Source organism: Macrobrachium rosenbergii, chromosome 57 (genome assembly GCF_040412425.1).
Source record: "Macrobrachium rosenbergii isolate ZJJX-2024 chromosome 57, ASM4041242v1, whole genome shotgun sequence".
In the NCBI taxonomy this organism is placed as follows: Eukaryota; Metazoa; Arthropoda; class Malacostraca; order Decapoda; family Palaemonidae; genus Macrobrachium; species Macrobrachium rosenbergii.
The window spans coordinates 7,936,733-7,950,390 of NC_089797.1; the positions used below are offsets into that span (position 1 = coordinate 7,936,733).

At 34.1% G+C, this 13,658-nt stretch overlaps 1 long non-coding RNA gene across 2 annotated transcripts; it reads right to left on the reverse strand.

Moving 5' to 3' along the window:
* Positions 1–531: 531 nt before the first annotated feature.
* On the reverse strand, positions 532–6,763 carry LOC136837123 (uncharacterized). Of its 2 annotated transcripts, none has more exons than XR_010852593.1 (4): positions 6,691–6,763; positions 2,091–3,622; positions 1,743–1,830; positions 532–988 (listed from the first exon to the last, which is right to left on the reverse strand). It is a non-coding gene; the product is annotated as an uncharacterized lncRNA (long non-coding RNA). The 2 variants fall into 2 exon arrangements; XR_010852594.1 differs by lacking the exon at positions 6,691–6,763 and adding an exon at positions 6,110–6,204.
* Positions 6,764–13,658: the final 6,895 nt, after the last annotated feature.

The following is a 13,658-nucleotide window of genomic DNA, read 5'->3' on the forward strand; positions in this document are numbered from 1 at the left end:
TACAAGACCTAGAAGCTGTCATGAATCCAATTCTAAATCAAATGATATAACTCAATAACTGAAACAAGCTATGGATTAAGTTATTTGGAACATAAAAGAAGCTTATATTAAGTTCCTAATGATGGAAATTCAATGATCAGTATGATTATCAAACATACTATTAAAAATCATGAAAACTATTATCATCCTGTTAGATAATTTTCCACAAAACTACTGAAAAGAGCCTTTCTCAAAGAGATTCCACAAAATGAAGCTGAACCTGATTGACTAATTATTAAACAAAAAGAAGATAAGTCAATTATGTGTGATATGTAACAATAATATACTGTACATATAACAGCAATTATCAAAATGATCACCGTTATCCATAATAGTGAACTCCTGCATCCCTCACCAAAATAAAGACCACTAATGTTCCAACTAAGAAATTACTAATAAGAAATTCAAAGCTGACAGTATCTTTTTGAAACAACAGTCATGGGTCTACACCTGTAGGAAATTGTAAAAACTTAACCTGATGACTAACTAACCTAGTTTTGATAGTCAGAGGAGTTAAGATTATAATTTCTCAATACCAAATATAACTCTCCAACATTAGATTATGGGACCATTTTTTACTTCGTCTCTATTATTTACAATGATTACCATTAGTAAACAATTGCTACATTCTGGTCCTTCAATGAAATTCGTTCAATAAAAATTTAGTCATCTGACAGTAGATAGTACTTGGAATTGTCTTCTGACAGGAGATCATCTGACAGTAGATGGTACTTGGAATTGTCTTCTGACAGATCATCTGACAGTAGATAGTACTTGGAATTGTCTTCTGACAGATCACCTGACAGTAGATAGTACTTGGAATTGTCTTCTGACAGGAGATCATCTGACAGTAGATAGTACTTGGAATTGTCTTCTGACAGGAGATCCATGTGCAATTTCAGGTATGAGATTGGTGTCTATTCAACTGACCAAAGTTGTAAACACTTTCCTGAAAGGATAAGGAAGAAATTAATGACATGTCAAATTGAGATCTTCAGGCTTACAACATATTAAGACAAAAGATGATTAGTTATAACATGCCCAAAAGCACCCTGTACTTACTTAATCACAGTAGATACTGAAGTAATCACAAATCAGATTGCACAGTTCACTAAAATGAAAGTGGCAAAGGATTCTTCTTAGTGGAAGTTTCAATGAGCTCATTACAATAATTAATTCTGAATTGGAATTTCATACTGTATCATTACCATTGGTATTTGAGGCTGGCTATAACATTTCTAGGATCATTCTCGACATTTTCACAGAATATTTATAAAATTTTTAGTGTCAACTTCTCTTTGATATATCTTAAATCCTCTTAGGATTTTCAATGGTTGGCTCAATCATTTCAAGAAAGTGCCATTTACTCGCTCTAGCCTTCTTCCTCACTGTACTCGTCAAATATCTATAATTATCAAGGAAATGTCCAAGAAAATTAAAATAGTTTAAAAGAAATTGAAGATTTCACAATACTGTACCATATCTTATCTATAAGTTAGGAATACTACTAATTTATCATAGTAACCTCATTTCCAAGCCCTCAAACTTGACTTTTGCTTTTTCATTTAACATAGACCCCAGCCAAAACTTTAAATTGAATTATGAGAGTTTCTCTTAAACTGTTGTTTTAACTCAATCTTTTTCTTATTATCCAAATATTACATTTCCAAATACACCTCATTTCATACTCATTAAACACCTACCCTTGTTAAAAGTGCTGCACAACTTATCTTGAATTTTCTTCTAATTCAACAAATTTTTCTTTCAAAAGCTTGTTGAGCAGCAGATTACCTGGAAAGGTGAGAAGCAAGTGCATTAACCATGGAAATTTGGTCTTCTTGTTTACATCAAAATAAGGACATAATTAGTAATAATCAGGCTTCAAGCATTTTATAAACACAGGAACACCTATGGATTCTTTGCCATTAATGAAATCTGCACTGACCTATTAATATTCCACTTAATCTCAGTAAAGTAACAGTTCATGTTATAATGTCTGGTCTACAATATAAATTAATAATGATCTCTATCTCAGTGGTTAACAAACTCACCTCTCCAGCTAAAGCCACAGTTTGTTACCACAGGAGAAAAACATTTGTGGCTGTTTCCTGAAAACTCCATAGTGGCCCCTGTTGCCCTCTGGTTGGTCAGACATCAACGGAAGTCACACTGTTAAGGATAACACCCTCCGGAGCCAACCTCTCTGAAAGAGAAAGGAGTGGGGTCATAATGATCATGCAGGCTTGAAGAAAACCCAATCATGTCTCCCAACACTCCCAAGTAAGTATACCTTAGTTTAACCAGACCACTGAGCTGATTAACAGCTCTTCTAGGGCTGGCCCGAAGGATTAGACTTATTTTACGTGGCTAAGAGCCAACTGGTTACCTAGCAATGGGACCTACAGTTTACTGTGGAATCCGAACCACATTATAGCGAGAAATGAATTTCTATCACCAGGAATAAATTCCTCTAATTCTTCACTGGCTGGCTGGAAACTCGAATGCGGGCCCAGCAAAGTGATAGCCGAGAACGATATCGACCCGTCCAACAAGGAACTCCCAACACTCCCAAAATCTGGTAAAATTCAATTTCTTAACACAATGACAGTTTACTTTATCAAACTGAGTTTTCTATAAAGACTATTCTAAGAGCTATTGGTAGTAGTAAGTCTACAAACTATACAGGTACTTGTAAACACCTTTGTCCTATCTCGCAATGTCATTCATTCACTGTTCCATCTAAATCTTTAAAAATGTACTAATTCTGAGTTTCAGTCAAGCCCTATCCAAAACTTCATATAGCTCTGACTTTAGCTTCAATCACATTAACTTGCATAATTCTGACTTTCAGTTTTCTTCCCAATAAATGTTATTTCGTATTAAGTTGATTTATACAGGTTGAAAGTGTTTAATGAATACTCTGAGAGAATGGGAGAGACTTATGGGATAAAATTGCAGCATAAAAGACCTGTAGCAACATTATTCCTAACTGACGTCATTAGGTTCATCCTTAAATATTTCATGCAAGTTTTCTCTGGTAACAGGTAAGCTATGAAAAAGATACAGCTCACATAAACTTCCCTATTTCTATGTTTCTTTACAAATTCAAGTTTCCAATTTCATGCTCATTCTTTTATTTGTATTGGTTTTACAATGCATCTAGGGGCTTTGGTAAGACAGTTACGATACCAATGCAGGGTAAAATCGCTCAAAAATCTCTATTTAAAAACAGATCAAGAATAAAGTTTCATTTAAGCAAAACAATACAATATCATACTTCTTCAATAGTTAACAGAAACTTTCACTATCATGGTCAAATCATCATCTTTAACAAAATCTACTTTTAAAACAATCTAATTCCTTAAATCTTTTCAACTCAAGAACTACAACCACTACATTAATAAAAATAAACTTTTTTGCATAACTTTCCATTTGTGATGGGTTTGACGTCTGTGCTTCACAAAGCCTCATTTACAGATGCAAGTGAAGTGTTCACATCCTGCAGCTTACTAGAACCACATAAACGGGTCATTAATTCAGTACTTTTTTATTGCAGCGTATGCCGAGAGTAACGTCTACAGATCTGAAAAAGAAATTCAACACTGTACTAAATTACCTCCATATACCAGTCAAGTTTTCACTCTGTGCACATTACGGACATAGGGTACTTCACCTAAGTTCATTATTATAGAGTCCTATTATTAATAAATAAGACTCCAAGAGGAAATTTTATATAAAATAGCAGTTCTTACTAATCTTGTATTTTTCCTAAATATATAAACCTGAGTCTTTTACAAAGGAGTATTCCTTGATGCCAAAAAATACTCATTTAAAAAAGATGTATAATGTATTTCAAAAGAGCAAATGTGTTACAGTATTCAGCAGGACAGACTTTGAGTCAAACTGGACTAAGATTATAAATGCGGCTTTTAGGATTAAATTTCCTTGAAAAATAACTACTTTACGCAACTACATGTTCAAAACATTCCTAAAATGGGAGCAATTCCTCATCTTGGTACAGTATTTAATTTGGCACTCCCATTAACAAGTAACCTGAGATACTATGGGCATGTGGTAAGGATGAGTGAGAAGGAAGGAGTGACAATGGCTTGGGTGGAACCTGTTAAGGGTAGAGGGTTGAGAGAATGAAAAAAGGACTGTATGGCGTAACAAAGTCAGGAGGACTTGGAGAAGCTGGGTTTTGTAGAGGCAAATGCTTTTGATGGAAAAATTCTAAAACAAGTCAAAGCTCCTTCCTGTTATAATTCAAATCATACAATAGACTGCTCAGTCACAGCCCCAATTAAGTGACTTCTGAACACCTTTATATACTCTACTTTTATGAGAGCCATACCAAGTTAATAGTGGCACCCTAGCCACCAAATAAATCAGTACGACTGGCCATTATCTGTCCTATTCCACCAGTTACTTCTATTGGGATTATGTCAATTTACAAATTCTAAACTTCTCAGATTAATCCCTAGTCAGGGTTGCTATTTTTAGGAGCCTCTTCCAACATTCATTGAAGAGATCCTTTAAAAACTTCTTTTGGCAGATGTTTTACAAATGGATGTCCTTCTGGACTCCAACCCTTCCTATCTATTTGGCCTTGGGTAAGATTTACATATTTTAATGCTCTGATAAAATGAGTAATCAGGCCAACACAACTAATACGCAGTGCTTATCGCTAACAACTGTGAAAAACATGCAAAATAAAAATCAAATGTCTGTTCAAGTATCCAAAATGGATTACTTCTGTTGGCAAAAAATCTTCTCTTTCCCTGACGGGGAATTTCGGAGCCCATTATCACAAATAACATTCTCAACCAAAATTATCAGTACTGTAGTAATACCTTTCCCCTATTAGTAATATTTTCCATGTAATAATTACCTGCACCACAGCAACTGAGTACAAGAGAGGAACAAACATAGCACAACATGCAGTAAGTAACAAAGGTGGACTAAGTTTGATTTTTGGTACAAAATGCTTGAGAACCTAGCCTAATGTACAATCTGCACCATTCCCCTATTACAGCCTTTATAAATATTTTAAAATTCTGATACACTACTATCCATTGCAGAAAGAAAGTCTAATCAGTCAAGAATGGAAATTACTAGGTGAAGCCTATACTTAACCTAATATATTCAACATCTCACCCATTACCTTTTAAACATGAAAAATATCAGAACTTTATTAGCCATCTCATACTAACCTTTGAGAATATATCTAACTTGACTTGGATTCAATTATATTTACTTGAAACTGAGCTGAACATGTGCCTTGTTCAAAAAACCATTTCAATACCAAGCTAGGCTATATAAATTCTGTTTGCACATTGCCTATTAGGGATAAGCCTATTTACTATGACTTTCACCACCTATATGATTTAATTTCAAGTCCACACTTGATATTGTGGTTTATGGCCTCTGTAATTTTTTTTAATATTCAACTGAAAAATTCAAAATGGTTATTACCTAGCTGTAAGAAATTTAACCATATCCCAAGAGCTACGAATCAGGTATTTTAAATTTAAACCTATTACTACACTATGGTTCCAATGTGTGTTACTCCTCATGGATTGCATAAACTTAAATTATTTAATATATATTTCACTGTTCTTAATTCTCTGACACTCCATCTGTTTCCTGCAGATTTTTCGATCCTGCTAAATCCGCAATACTGGAAATATTCACCGTTTGTATAAAACTGTTCCTAGCAAATGAAGGGTGGGTTAGCCTAACCTAACAATGAAATATGCTCTTGCCTATATCTCTCCCCATAAACCTTAGGCTACAGGCCTTGCCTACTCTACCAAAAGATAAAATACAATTGCACAATCAATATTTTTAAAAGCCTTTAAACAGCAAGAAATTTCAATATAAATCGACTTGTCACTTTGGGGTAGGATACTGTTGCCAGAGAGACTGGTGCCTGGAAAGTCACAGTTGACAGTCTGAAGGACCACTTACTCGTTTATAATATACTTTTTTGCCGATTACGTTCATCTACCGCTTTAATCTACCCGACATACTCATTAACAAGCTTTCACTCTAGCATGGCGAGACTTACATTCAATATCATGAAGAGGAACAGTCACAAATCAAAATTATAAAATGACGTGGCTGGCGGAGATTGATGTCAGATCTGTCAGCAAAAGTCACCTGACAGGTTCCAATGCTATTCCTATGACTTTAAAGTTCAATTTGAACATTGAGATAATTTCTCAATGGTCTTCGTTTTAGTATAATTGAAAGACTTCATTGCATAATAATCTTTTATAAATAACATAGATATTATATTATGTCGGCATTTCCAAGTTATAAAAAACGACTTAACTCGAAAGCCCCTCTATATGATGAAGAGCTACGTCAAGTTGTCAGTACAATATAAAAAAAAAGTCGTTAAATAACCAATGCAGCAACCTTGGATCCATTAAAATACACATTTTATGGAAATATTCTGCAAAAATAATGTTAGACCTTACCGAAAAGTTGCGAAATCTTCCTTGACAACTTTTTTTTGGGACAGCTGAGCTTCCAAAAAAATCAACAGAACAGCTGAAAATCTCCCTTTACAATGGACTAGAATTATTTACTTACAATGTTCCACTTTAGCTATATTATACTTGAATTCATATTTCAAGAGTTGACCAAATCTTCTCTGCAGCTCCGTAACATCTTTTAATATGATTTAGGGTTTTCGGCAATTGTAGACAACGCCGCTATAGACATCTACTGAGAATTAAAATAACTATAAAAACAACAAAGGTAAAATAGTAACTGACAACTAATTTTGTTTACGCTAGGGATGTAACCTTCGATTTTATGTATTATATGAGAAATTTTAAGAAATTGATATAAGAATTGATTTAAAAATATATTATAATTCTCTTTAATCCTAATTTTTATTAATTTGTTTAGAAAAAATTGATAAAATAAATAAAAATAAAAACAGTGCATGATAACTATTGGAATGTAGGGGTTCACATAGTGTATAACTATTTTCTTAAGTTTAAATATTTTTTTAATAAAAATATTTCTATATTAATATAAACTGAATATAATAAAATAATGTTAAAATATTATAAATATGTGATGAAAATGCCATTAGCGACGTGTATTATTTAAAAACTTATTAATCTTCAAGGTGTTGTGCCACAGATGTCTGGTAAAGTAGCAGTAAGACGAACATTGAAAGTTGACTCAGGAAAAGGAACAAAACACGAGATGATATGAAAAATATCTAAATAGATGATATAGAGGAAGTATATTAAATAAAAAAAATACGTATTGATAAATATAAAGTACTAGAAAGCTAATCATTTGCCAAAATATATAACTTTTTAACTTTTCTTGTTAGGCCGTTTTGTAAAATAAGGTGCAGACATAATTCAAAATGTGAAACAAAACTAAAAAGTAAACAATAGCACTGAAAAACCGTAACATTGAATTACATCCATGAACTGTCTCATTTCAACACTATAGTAATGCAACTGCTCATTTAAAGCATGGATATATAGGTTATTCAAACTATTTTGCGGTTTCATACGTTCCAGCATTTCATGTTAGCCCCTTTACAAGTCTAGATAACACACACAAGGCCATCTATTGAGAGGTTGAGTAACTACAAAATTAAAACAAAATAAAATGGTAACTGAAAACTGTCTTGTTTAAGCAAAGGTTTAACCTTTGATTTTAAGTAAAATGTGACAAATTTTAAGAAACTGATATAAGCCGTATGTTCAAAATACAGTATTTTTTTTCCGTGATGCTAAATTTTGCACACTGCTGTTGCAAATTTTATAAAATAAATAAGAATAAAAACATTAAATGGCAGGTATTGAAAGTCAGGGTTTATGCAGCGTGTAACTATTGTCTAAACTTTAAAATATTTATATATAAAATAAAATTTTTATATTAAAATGAATAAAGACAAATAGTTACCGTATATCTATCATATTTTACAATTAAAAGGCCTATTAGCGATGTATATTACTTAAAACTGAATAATCATCAAGGTATTTTCCTAAGGATGTCTGGTAAAAGAAGCAGTACGACGAATGTTGAAAGTTGACGTAGTAATAAGAATAAAACACGAGGTAGTATTGAAAATAACCAAACGGACAATATAGAAGCTGCGAATCAAATAAAAAATAGCATTTATAAATATAATGTGCTAAAGCGTTTAGAGTTAGCCTAAACATTTAGCCTTTTCAGGAACGTTTGTAAAGTCGTTTTGTAAAACAAGATGCAGACGTCATTCAAAATGGGAAACAGGACTAAAAAAAATAAACGCAATCGCACTGAAATTGTTGCATACGAAATGAAGTTAACTTTGATTGAATGAATATTAAATGGGCATTATATTAATCTACGAGCAAGTAAATAAGTGAAGATTAACTCATCTGAAAGCTTTATGTGAAATAATGATAAACAGAGGACCTTGCAAATACATGAGGTATCGTCTACTATTTTAAAAATGCTTTGTGAAATTTCTCTCTGTTTAATGTGCAATACAGCAAATAAATAACTACTAATCGGCTATTAAATCTAGCTGGAAAAGCTACGGGAAATACTTAAAGAATTAGAATACAAATGATGACTGGAAACATCTAGCAACTGACTAATTCATATGCTTTTGACATAAGATGATTCCCATTTAATATCTTGCAGATTGAAGTTGATTAAGGTGAGGAAATGTTTGTTTTTGGCTTTGAATGGTTTCACAGAATTGTCGTAGTTTTATTTTAGGCCTGTTTCCCTGCAATAAATTCGTCTGCCCTGTTTTGTCAGCCACGAGTTTTCAGTGACAAAGCTATTGTCTCTTTTACTTAAGAGCCCTGTTTTAAATTTGTTTTTACCTTCAAAAGAATAAATATATAATATTTTAATATAAATTATTAATAATATTGCCAATAATGTTAAATTTTGTTGAAAAATAAGTATTGTATGAGGATTTCTGCCATAGGCATTTTGGCAACACAAACAAAGCAGACGACTTACTGAACCTTTAACAATTTAAAATAAGCAAACTTCAGTGAGACAATGCATGAGCTATGATTGAATAAAATTTGAAATGATCGTAGGTAATGTTTTAATACATACCTATATATTCTATCAAAATGTCTATTATTATATTTAAGGTAAAAGAGGCAGGACCTCGAGGAGGTAATTCTCATCCTACCGAAGTAAAACCATTTTCTCTCTCTCTCTCTCTCTCTCTCTCTCTCTCTCTCTCTCTCTCTCTCTCTCTCTCTAGAAGCATGGTTACACACAGCAGCCCACAAGGACGGATTTACTTTGAGACCTTCTAATGGCTTGGAGTAATGACCTCAAAGGAGGGCACCATCCATGGAGAAGAGAGAGAGAAAGAGAGGGGGGCCAAAGAGGGGGAGAAAATGAAAGGTGGAGAGAGAGAGAGAGAGAGAGAGAGAGAGAGAGAGAGAGAGAGAGAGAGAGAGAGAGAGCAGTTACCACATCACATTCAAATTTCATGGTATCCAAAGGCAGAATGTCATCTCTGTTATTAAGAGTTCCTTTCTGATACCCAGGACGTCCTTATAATAAAGGCATTTAGTATTGTTATTAATTAACCACTGGTGCTAATAATCGTGTGATTTTCACAGAAAAAATTAAACCTTGAAGAGAAAGTCTCACCTCTCTGTCACGGTAAAAGTTCCAACTCCCCGGTGGTTTCCTTACAGCTCCACTACTCAAGATATACTATGCAAGAAATGGTCAAATCACCCCCAAATAGTTAACCTGGGACTATTTACTTCCTTTCAGCACACACACACACACTTTGAAATCTAAGCCAATGAGATTTGCAGATGGAAAGAGAATGACAGTTTTGATTGACTACTGAGAACATTTTACCCTCTTTACACTAGGAACATTATTATTATTATTATTTTTTTGTCTATCACAGTAATCCTATTCGACTGGGTGGTTTTTATAGTGTGGGGTTCCGGGTTGCATCCTGCCTCCTTAGGAGTCCATCACTTTTCCACTACCATTATTATTATTATTATTATTATTATTATTATTATTATTATTATTATTATTACTTACCTACTTACTTACTTACAAAGGTAATATCCACAAGTGGCAAGAATAAGTTTACAACGGAAATTCCTTCCTTTTCATCAGTGAATGAATTCCTTTATTTGTGGTTCCTCTGACACGTGCTGGTATCGTAGCGTTGAATGAAATCACACCCGTGAGAATTGATTGAAAGTTCCTTTCCTTCCGTTCCATTCATCAGGTGTGAAACTGCTTCCAATTCCAATAATTCATTCAGGTGAGTGATCAGCATAGGAACGCAAAATAGAATCAAGGATTAGGTCGATATTTGACTTAGGACAGATCTCGAAGATTCACAAAAAAATAATAATAATAGACTGGAGAGTGTTTTCAGTTTTCCATCAAAGTTTTTTGCTTTCCTACATTTAGGAAAACTAATTTCGTAATGATATTGATACACTTTGAGTAGTGAAAGTCAAAGAAAACAAAAGAAAGGTTATCTTGGAACCATAAACCTCCTATTTTTGACAAACAAAGGCAAAATGAACGACAGAGCGAGGCTCTCAAAACATTATATTCATGTCATTTTGACATTTCCGTGAGGTCTGTCCTGCAGGGAGGATGTTAAAACATTCTCTCGGGCGAACATTCCCTCTTTTGGTTACAGAAATCGGGAAAAAAGGTTTAGTATTTGAGAACTTACAAGCACCGCACCACACGTAATGTTTTCATCCTGGGGTTGGCAACTACCAACTTCTACCCTGTGGAATAGAGTGTCCGCTTCTGCGGTGGCAGTAGTAATGTGTCTAATTTTCCTTTTTAATCTTTTTTTGATCTGAGAAATAATGGTGGCATATTATATATTGAAACGTTCCAGTACTGAAACGAGGCTTTGCTAAGTCTTCTTTTTTCTCTATATAAGGAAGAGTTGGGTAATCTTCGAACAGTTTAAAGACAAAACAAAAACTTGGGAACGAGAGGGGAGAGAAAAATCTTTCATACGAAAAGTATCCTTTTAGGAGAATGTTGACGTGCAAATACTGGGTCGGACAATACGAGAAACATTACTACATCGTGGCCACAACTTGATCTCGATAGCAAAACGATTGTATGACCCCGGTGTAAAAAATGCAACATGTCTTCGTGGTATTAACCATAACATTTCATATCAGTCACTTTGCATCTGCGTGTGGAAAATATAACCAATTAGGCTTGAGATTACAAAGCCTAACAAGTGAATAAATAAAAACGGAATGTTTGTTTGGATCTGGGAATGAGAATGCATTACTTCTTAATCCTTGTATTCCACGGTTCAATGGCTTCATTATTGCCGAACTTTGGAATTTGTTTTCCGTTTACGCTTTCCTTTTTTTTTTTTTTTAGCTCGCTTGAGCTAGGTGATGGGACCGAGTCATGAGTGTCATTGGCCCCCTGCCTTAAATGGCGTCAGTGACCTTAGTATTTGAGACTCCAGAAAAAACTCGGTAATTGATTAATATCTTTGGATAACTGTTAGGCCTATGTGATGTACTTGGATATGACAGGGTCCGTTTTGGCTCTTAAACTTTGAGGCCTGTAACGTGTTCTCGTAACTGCTTTGTAATTCATCATCTGATCTTCGGTTTAGATATTCAGCATTTGATCTCAACTTAATTTTCTAAATAATACTTTTGTTGATAACTTTTATTACAAATGGTTAAAGATATCATAGCTTTCTCCGTAATAATAATTGCATTTTACGTTCTACATTTTCCTTGGCAAATATATGTATGCCTATATTCTTAAAAATAATAATTATTTGTAAAGGATGGTGAGAATATGACTAATGATAGCTAGAGACGATGCCACTTATCTTGAATACCCTTGTCACCGGTATTCTAAGGAACCGTGAACCAATGAGAAATTCCGTTTCATCGGCAGGGATATGGAATTCCACTTTCTTTACCACATTACGCAGACATTTTATGCATATTCAGGTTGTTGACGCTATTTGTATATTAGGGTACGAAATATTATTCAAGGTCTCTTATAATTGCAGCATGATTTTGCGGTTAAGTTGTCTTAAATGAAGTTCAATGTTATGTAAAAATGTTCTCGGTTGCGGTTTAATGGTATTATGAACCCAGTTCACAATGAAATGATGAGTGCTATAGTGTAAAAAAAAAAAAAAGCGAGGAAATTCTTGGTCATGCAAAGTGACCTCACAGCCTAACTCAAGGAGGTATAGACCGATTGATTTTTAGATTTTTGGCATACATGCCAAGCACTGGGACCTATGAGCTCATTCAGCGTTGAAACGGAAACTGGCAGCAAAAGGTTTGAAAGGTGTAACAGGAGGAAAACCTCAAAGCAGTTGCACTATGAATCAATTGTTAGGAGAGGGTGGAAAGTAAGATGGACGAAAGAGAATATGAAAGGAGGTACAGATACGGGGTCTATGAGAAGAATATCACCTAGAACGAAATGTGCGAGAAAGCTAATGAGAAAGTAAAGAAGAAGCGATCAGTGTCTATGATAGGAAGAAGTGAGGTAGGTAAATAAATGTCTATTTGGATATAAAATTACTATATATAACAGAAGAGAAACCTATCAATAACTTCAGATGCACTTGTAAGTTGAAAATAAGAAATATTATGAATGGCAAATAGAAAAGTAAAAAAACAAAAGTGGTTACTTGATTAAATTTGAACTGAATGTAGAATTTGGTCCAAAGGCCAAGCACTGAGACCTATGAGGTCATTCACGGTTCCTTAGAATACAAGTGACAAGGGTATTCAAGATAAGTGGCATCGTCTCTAACTATCATTACAGTCATATTCTCACCATCCTTTACAAACGGAAATTGACAGTAAAAGGTTTGCAAGGTGTAACAGGAGGAAAACCTCAAAGCAGTTGCACTATGAATCAATTGTTAGGAGAGGGTGGACAGTAAGATGGAAGAGAATTAAATATAAATAATTAAATAAAAATAATTAAATATATATAAATAATTAAATAAAAACAAAATAAATAATGTGAACGGAGGTAATGCATTTTAATTCGAACTGCAGCGTGGAAAGGGCAAGGGTTAGAAACTGTATTGGAGTTTGGCCCTCCGTATTTTGGGGACCCTGACCTTAAGAAAGGCTATTAATGAACTGGAAGCACCACAGATGTTAACCTGGAGCTGAGGAAAGTATGATGGTGGAGTGGCACATCGAAGGAATGGTTTTTACCAACTAGAACATCATTTGGATCAGTTCATAAAATTTTGGTTTGAAAGCCAAGAGTCAGCTAAGCCAATCAGATCTATTCGGTTCACTTTTTTAAAATAAAATTTTAAAAATTTTAAAAATTGGTTTCAGGGGCTAAACCTGTGGAAAAATAAACTTTTTCTCTTAGGCTAAGTTCACTAACAACTCACTAGAGGTTCTTACCAGGTAATGAAATGGTCCTTCCACTGTTAAAATGCGCTGTACTAATGTAATTGTCAAAAAGGAATTACAGAAGCATACCTTCGCCTTCTCTCACTACTGCACGACTGAGTGCATTTTCCGTGGGGACTGGGGAAGTCTTTATCAGAAGGGGAAAAAGGGATCAGAAATAAAAGTCCACAA